Source organism: Telmatherina bonti, assembly GCF_933228915.1.
Source record: "Telmatherina bonti genome assembly, chromosome: 1".
Lineage (NCBI taxonomy): Eukaryota > Metazoa > Chordata > Actinopteri > Atheriniformes > Telmatherinidae > Telmatherina > Telmatherina bonti.
Genome location: NC_136619.1, coordinates 9517168 through 9525010, shown reverse-complemented (window position 1 = coordinate 9525010; position 7843 = coordinate 9517168).

The following is a 7843-nucleotide window of genomic DNA, read 5'->3' as shown; positions in this document are numbered from 1 at the left end:
GGTTCGACCGTCTAAAGCTGAGACCCTTAAAGGGGTTGAAAGTTGCTCTGTTTCTATCTTATGTTGCCGTACAAATGTCTGATCAATGATAGTGCGTTCACAACCGGAGTCGGCTGAAGCATCGAGACGAATAGATTCCTGAGACTTGCAGGTAAACAGAATTGGTGTGGTGATCCGGGGAAATTCTTGTCCACCTGTATTCCTGCATCTATAGGTGGACTCTCTGGATTAACCTCACTGGGCAAGAGGCGATGAAGTGACCAGAGTCGCCGCAGTAAATCCATAATCCAGCCTGAACACGTCTTTGCCGTTCCTTGGGGGTGAGACGAGTCCTACCAACCTGCATGGGTTCGGGCTCGGTGCCAGGTGATCTTTTAGAGGTCTGGGGTACTGTAGGCATGGGAGACAGAGAAGCTGGAGGGTTCTGGAGGTTCTGCAGAAGTTGTGTAATTTGATCCAAACGTTGAAGGGTTGTATACAGTTGATCACTATGAGTCTGAAGAGCGGTCTCATGAGTCTGAATTCTGAGTTGCTGGTTCTCCGGATTGCTTCTTCTAGTTCAGGATGGCTTTCAGTCATGATATTTTGATGTTTGACCCACATGCAAGAGAAACAATCCTGGAAAGCTAGAAAGGTTTTATTGAAGAATGTGAGGTGAGATATCCGGGAGCTTTCAAGGCTGGTTTCACTGTACCGATAAGTATATGAGTGGAGGTTTAATGACAAAGAATTCCAGGTAAATGATGAACCTCCCACCTGTGAGTGAGCAGTAGAGAATCTGAGGGACGCTAGGAGATCTGGGAGGATTGGCGCCAATAGTTAGAACCAGAGAGAGTTTTCTGTTGGAGGGTGGACAGGCTGCACATTGGTGGTTTCCAGATCTGGAGGGCTGCCAGTGGGTGAAGATTTCCAGGTGGATGATGTCGTGGAGATGATAAACGGAGACAGTGACTGCAGGAGGAATGCTTGGAGCGCAGAGAGACGAGAGACATCTCTGGAAAAAACACTCAGACTCAGACAAATTGTACGAATGCTCTCAATGGAGAAACTACAGGAGAACACAGGAGGGCTTGGGTTACCACAAGGCTCAACGCACAATGGCTGAAGCGGTGCGGCATTTATATTGAAGGGAATCTACTACAGACCGTTAACACAGTCTAGCACATGGAGAATGAGACGGTTCAGTCTCTATTAACGATTCATAAACAGATGAATCAGGTCTGTGAGCAATGAGAAGAACCAGTCCATATCCATGTTTAGGATTGCTCAGGAATCTTGTACTCTCGGCTAAACATCTCCATATTATCAGACATGCCAAGATGCTAATGGTTAGCAGGTTAGCGAACAGATATGTGCTATTTACACTAAAATAAAAGTACACCTACTGATGAAAGTGACTGTGATTCATTCATTTAAACTAATGAACAATGACATTTTAACATGATGCTTACACAAGGTGAAAAAAACATCTACATGAAAATTCAGTCCCAGTTCAACAAACAGTTGCTGGAAAATGGAGGAAAATGGGAAATAGTTGATGGCAATAATTTTAAAAAATGATACATCTGTGATATAAATGTTTTTACATGACTTTACAGGAGGTATTTTTTATAGTATAAGGTATTATTATAGTGTCTTTTGCCTGTTGAAAAGCAGGAGCAGTGCACTTATCCTTCATGATATGCTTATAGGCCAGTGTACTTTGTCACAAGCTCAACACTCATTTTCTGTTTCACTCATCCTTTGTGCACCTGCAAGTCTTGATGCACAAAATAAAAAGAATTGTGCTTTGGCTGTTAAACCATCAAATGAACGGATTTATGATCTCTTCAGATCTGTGAAGCGATTCTTCCAAGTCGAAGGCTGCATTGTGCTGTGGTGGTGTGAGGGTTTTTGCTTGATGTTCCAGCTTTTCCAAATTCAAGCATTACAATGCAATTCCAAACTGAGCCTTGGAGTGAGGAAGCTTTTCCTCTATCACAATAAGAGTGTCAGTTTTCATCCACAAAAGAATGCTTGGTGTGGATGACCACCAAGACCGTGTACTGGTCAGGTGTATTCTGGTACCCCAGACAGGTCGCAGGACTGACACAGAAACAAACAACTTATATTAATATTTGATCCAATCGAATCCAATAGATGCAATCAATCTAACATGCTTGTCTTTGTGGGAGGACACCAGAGAAGCAGGAGAGAACTTGTTCCTTTGTAATGAACTAACTAACTAACTACAAATTAGTAAAAAACAACTGAAAATAAAAATGTTAAACACCAAGTAACTAGAAATGATAATAATACCTAACTTACTAACTAGAATATTCATAAATGAAAAACTACCTAACAACTTAAAATAATATGAAACAGTAACTAACTAAATAACTAAATAATCAAATACTTAAATAACTATTAACCAGAAAAAAAATGTAAATGAATTACTAACTATCTAACAACTGGAACCGAAAAGCACCAACTAACTAGTGATAATAATAAATTACTAACTAACTTACTATTTTACGAGAAAACATTGTGAAATGTTGAAAGGCTGGTTGATGGTTTTATATGGTGGAGACAAGCTTGTTTTCCGCTGCCTCTTCTGGGGAACTTCTGGAAGATCTTCAAGCTCCTCGTTGGTCCTTTTTAATCCTCCTTCCATCGATGGACTCTGATTTGTTGTAAATGGTGAGGTGCTCAAAGACAGTGGAGGATTGCAAGGAGATGACCACAAGGCTGAATCAGGAGAGCTGGATCTGGATCTTTCTGGAGATCTTGGTGGAGATTTTGTCTTCAGATATCGTCTCTGGATAATTTTTAGCTCTTCTTTCACAGATTCAACAGTCAAGTCATCATGTGCTGATGGTGAACGGCCCCAGTGATGTGAAGATCTGGATGAAGAGCTGGACGAAGATCTGGACGAGGAGCTGGATGAAGATCTGGAGCTTGGTGTCAGCCTTCTTTTAAGGATGACTTTGGATGTTTCATCCAAATCCTCATAAACCATTTCTTGAAGTCCTGATGACTTCAAGCTCGTTGTCCGCTGCCTCTTCTGCCAAACTTCAGGCAGATCTTCAAGCTCCCAGATTTTCCTTTTTAATCCTCCTGCTCTCGCTGTTGTAATGCTTGGTATGCAGCATGGAGATGGTGGTGGAATGTGCAGAGAGGATCTCAGGGCTGAATTGGGAGAGCTGGATCTTGGTGGGGATCCCGTCTTCTGATGTCTTCTGAAAATGAGTATAAATTCACCTTCACCAGGCTCATAAGTCCAGTATTCATCTCTTGGTGATGAATGGCTGGATGATGATGATGTGGATGAACTTGATGATGACCTGGATGAAGATCTAGATGAAGATCTGAATGATGACCTGGATGAAGATCTAGACAAAGATCTGGATGATGACCTGGATGAAGATCTGGACCACCAAGTGGAGGATGAGCTTGATGAGGCACTGGATGAAGATCTGGATGAAGATGTTACTGGCACCATTCTGAGCATCAGCTTTGGGCTTCCAGGCCTGCTGGGATTAGGAACCAGGGAAGCTGTCCAGGTGTATCCCTGCTCAGTCACAGGACTGCAGGACTCAGGAGAGTCCTTAGCGATGGCTGGTGAAGGGACTTTCCTAAACCTTGGTCTTCCAGACCTGGTCGGCTTATGAATGTGGACTGAAGTCCGGGTGCCTTGCTGATCTATCTGTAGACAGAAATAAACACATTCTTTGTTAGCAATGAAATGTAGACATTGAATTATCTATCTATCTATCTATCTATCTATCTATCTATCTATCTATCTATGTTTGGTTTTCCGATATAGGCTGAATCATTTTGGTGGTGATTATTTTTTACTTCTTTTGTGCTTTGAGCATAAAATGATCAGTTTTAAATGAGTTGTTAATGAACGATTACATAATCCAAGTGACTGTCGTTCAGATTTGGAAAACACTTATTTGCCACATGGGTAAAATCTGTGTTAATAATAGAAATCTGTCAATAATCAGTTAAACTTGATGAGTTTTTTTTTATTCAAAAACACCAGTTTGTTTAACAAACATCAGTGGATTTTTTTCAGAAAGGTTTTTGGTTCAAAATAGCATCACAGTTTATTATATAACAAGTTTTAAACATTTAAAATTCTCTGCTTTGCCAAAAGAAAAAAAAATAAATGTGTGAATTTAATTAAAAGTTTATGAACTAAGGTCTGGTGTTTAATTATAATAAAGGCAGACTGAACTTTGTTACTGTAATGATGAGTACAATGATGTGTATGTAGAATATATTTTACCGATATATCCTTTTTCATTATTCAGTGAGTAGCTTTGCTGTGTACACTTGGTTGACTCACTAATGTCTAAAGAAGTGTCTACCATCTACACCCATACATATACTAGATAACAGGTGTGAGTTGTAGTGAACACTATGCATCAAAAGGTTAATTACAAACTCATCTGCTAGACTCGAGGGAGCCTGAACATGTAAGGAACTAAATCAATATGTGATCTCAGATCTTGTTGTATGTTGTTATATGTGAGATACATAATTCATAATTTGCACAGTAATTAATGTAAGTTATGTGACTGGCTAAATTGTTTACTGTTTATGTGAATAAAAAGCCACAGGACACATTTGATTGTCATATTCAGCTGATGTGGGAATGTGCTGACTTTAATGCATCAGAGCAGTAACAATGACTTTTTTACTGCTTAGTTTCAACTAAAACCATCATGTTACATTATGTAGAAACCGTGAAGGACCCAGTTTGAACAGAAATGAACATAATTAATACATTTATTAATCTTTGGTATGTATTGGGTCTGCAATGTTTACTAATAAAAGAGCCATTTTTAACACCTACCCGACGAGATGAGCAAAGGTCACGAAACCACAAGACCTCATAAGACCTGCATGGTCATGTGACCCTTGAGGATGCAGGGACCTTGCATCCTGCAAGTTCTGGATGTTTGTCTGCTTTAAAACATCAGATTTATTGCACATTTGCACTTAAATTAACATTTTGTACTTTAAATAAGCAGAGAAACCCATATAAATGCATTTTATTGGTATTTACTGATGGATATGATTTCTGTCTGTCAGATGCCTGTGAAAGAGAAAAGAATTCATGTTTCATAGCTGATTATGTGTGTAAATGTGTGCAGGATGTGGTTGATAGTAAAATGGTGTGTTAGCTCACCTGACTGGTGTCCTGTCTTGGGAGTTCGGGGAAAAGTTTCCCCAGGGACCTGAACACGCTCTAAAGGTTCTGGGACAGGTCATGTGACAGATGGACGGGGTTTAGGATAGTAGTACTGGGTTGTAGGTTGGGGAAATGGTTTTATGTTCAGCTTATGATGTGTATTTATATCACCTTTGGCCAGGTAGTTTTTAATATTTACAAGATCCATTTAGGGAACTAAAGAAAGACTTTTGTACCAGAAGAATTCTTTTGACTGGTTTCACTTTGTCCCAGCTACGTTTTAGAAAATGCTACATGTTTGCCCTGGAAGTGTCTTTCAATGTTATCATTTCAATTCATTTTTTGGCTAATTTCTCACCACAAATCAAGCAAATGCGCTAACTACTGTTGAAAACTCCATGCAGAATTGCATATTTATTTTCTTCTAGAGCCAGTTCAGAAGGGTTGAAGAGCTGCATGCAGCTCAAGAGCAATTGGTCGCAGATTCCTGGAACAGGATAGAACCAGAAACCAGACTGTGATGATATTCTTTCCCTCAGTAGCCTCTGTTCATTTCCTCAAGCCAGAGTGGAGTTCTAAAAAGTTTCAGCCCTAAAATGAGTCCTGGTACGGAGGTAGTACTTTCAAGATGAACCCAAACCTGCAGTACATCGGGACATGTTGGTTGGTTATTTCATTAGCAGAAACAAGAGTCTAAAATATAAAACCTTTAAAAGAAACAGCATGATGTGAGATGTGGAACACTGATAATCTGCTTTTAATAGTTAACAAGGGAATTGTTGCGTTCTCTTTCGGCCCCAGTGTGAATAATATGTGGATAAACCAACTGCTGTCATTTTTTTTCAGCAGCACTTGAGGGGAAAAGACGCACAGCTTGCAGAGGTTCAAGTTAAGTTCAAGCTATATAGTGCTCTTTAAAATGACCCACAAATTATTAGAGGATGGCATTTTTATATCTTAAATTAATCTAGTAAGTCGGAGTGTGAGGTATCTCTCATTCTAAATGTAAAACTCAAAGTTTGCCTCATTTCAGGGGTTTTATTGCCCTCTGGAGTTCACCTTTCACCTCTCCTCCTCCTCACCACAGCTGCTGATGGTGGACCTTTTTAGACTTGGTTGATAATGATGCCTTTTCTGGACTTAAAACAATCTACTGAATGTGGAAAGCTTGATCAGTTCTGCTAATCGGCTGCAGGTCAGAGTGCTGAAAAGGGCCTATGAGGCCTTCCAGTTACGTCTGCTACATTTTAGCTTCTCCTCTCAGAAAGCTGGTGTTGAATTGACTGGTGTGCATTAACCTGGAGAAGGAGCTCTGCAGTCAGCTGGCAGGCAGCACGCTGGCCATGTCCTGCTGTCCTCAGTTCATTTCATCATGCAGTGTTGAAATGAAAGTTTTTACAGCAAGACAGCAGCAGGGTTTTTCTCTTCTGTCAGATATTTAATGTTTCAAGTTAAAATAAACAGAATTACTCTGCTGCCATGACTTATTTGAAAGATGCAGTATTATCCTTTGTTTTACCAAAAGTTACAAAATAAAATCAAAGACATAAAAGTTGATCCTACTGCAGGAAGTGGACAGATGGCTGAATCACAAACCTGAAATCTGAATGAAGTGGGTCTTTACACAACAAATGTGTCACTTGTTACAAATGTCTGCTTATACTTCTTATTTATAATCTCTCTGGTTGTTTGGACTACTGGGACTGACTTCTTTGTCATACTTATGACTGATTGCTGATGTGGGGTTTACTCCCGGCAGCCTTTGTCCAGTGCTCGCTGTTAGTAACGTAGTGGATAAATTCAAAGGAAAGATATGTTAGTTCATTTTAAAAGCAGTTTAATAACATTACAGCACTCTTAGGCCTGGCAAATGGACACATTTCTGTTGTCATTGGCTCTAGAAATGACACTAAATTATATTTTAATACTGGAACGTTAAAAGTCACTTCATAGATTTGTGAGGGAGCAGCAGCAGCTGATTGCGTAAGACTACATGAGCGTATTGCATCTTCATAAGTAATCCAATGTCCACACATGAACTTTGTTTGTAAAAATCTTTTACTGAGCTTATGCTGAGTAAACATGTGATTTTCCATGATACCAAATGAAGATTTACATTCAGCACATGTGTAGAAACAAAAACTTGCAACTTTCTGGATTTGTGGGACCTTAAACACTCTCATTCTGTCCTCTGCTGGACTCTTGTAGGTACTGCACTGTGACAGACAGGACTCATAATGATCTCTGCTTGGAGGATCAATGTAACCCAAAACAGCTACTTATACCAACAACAAATGTTTATCTGCGATACCACGCTAAGAAGTATAAATAATAAAGAAGCACAACGTGTTAACAACTGGAAATCTACACATTTAGTTTAATTCCACCTTAAAGCAGGTTTTTACCCACTTAACTGTTAATGACACAGAAAAGCTAAGCTAAAACACCAACACATCTCAGAGCAGCCCATGCTTTCTATACTAATCTCAATGTGGCAGTGAAATGACACAGTGTCAATTTCTCATATTCATGTCATTCTCTGAAGACTTGGCTTTAAGGAGGAAAAATATTGACATTGATCACACAACAGAAGCTATTTACATATTCACACTTTTTCCTCATTTACAGTTGTTTATCCACTATTTATAACCTGCTATCCTC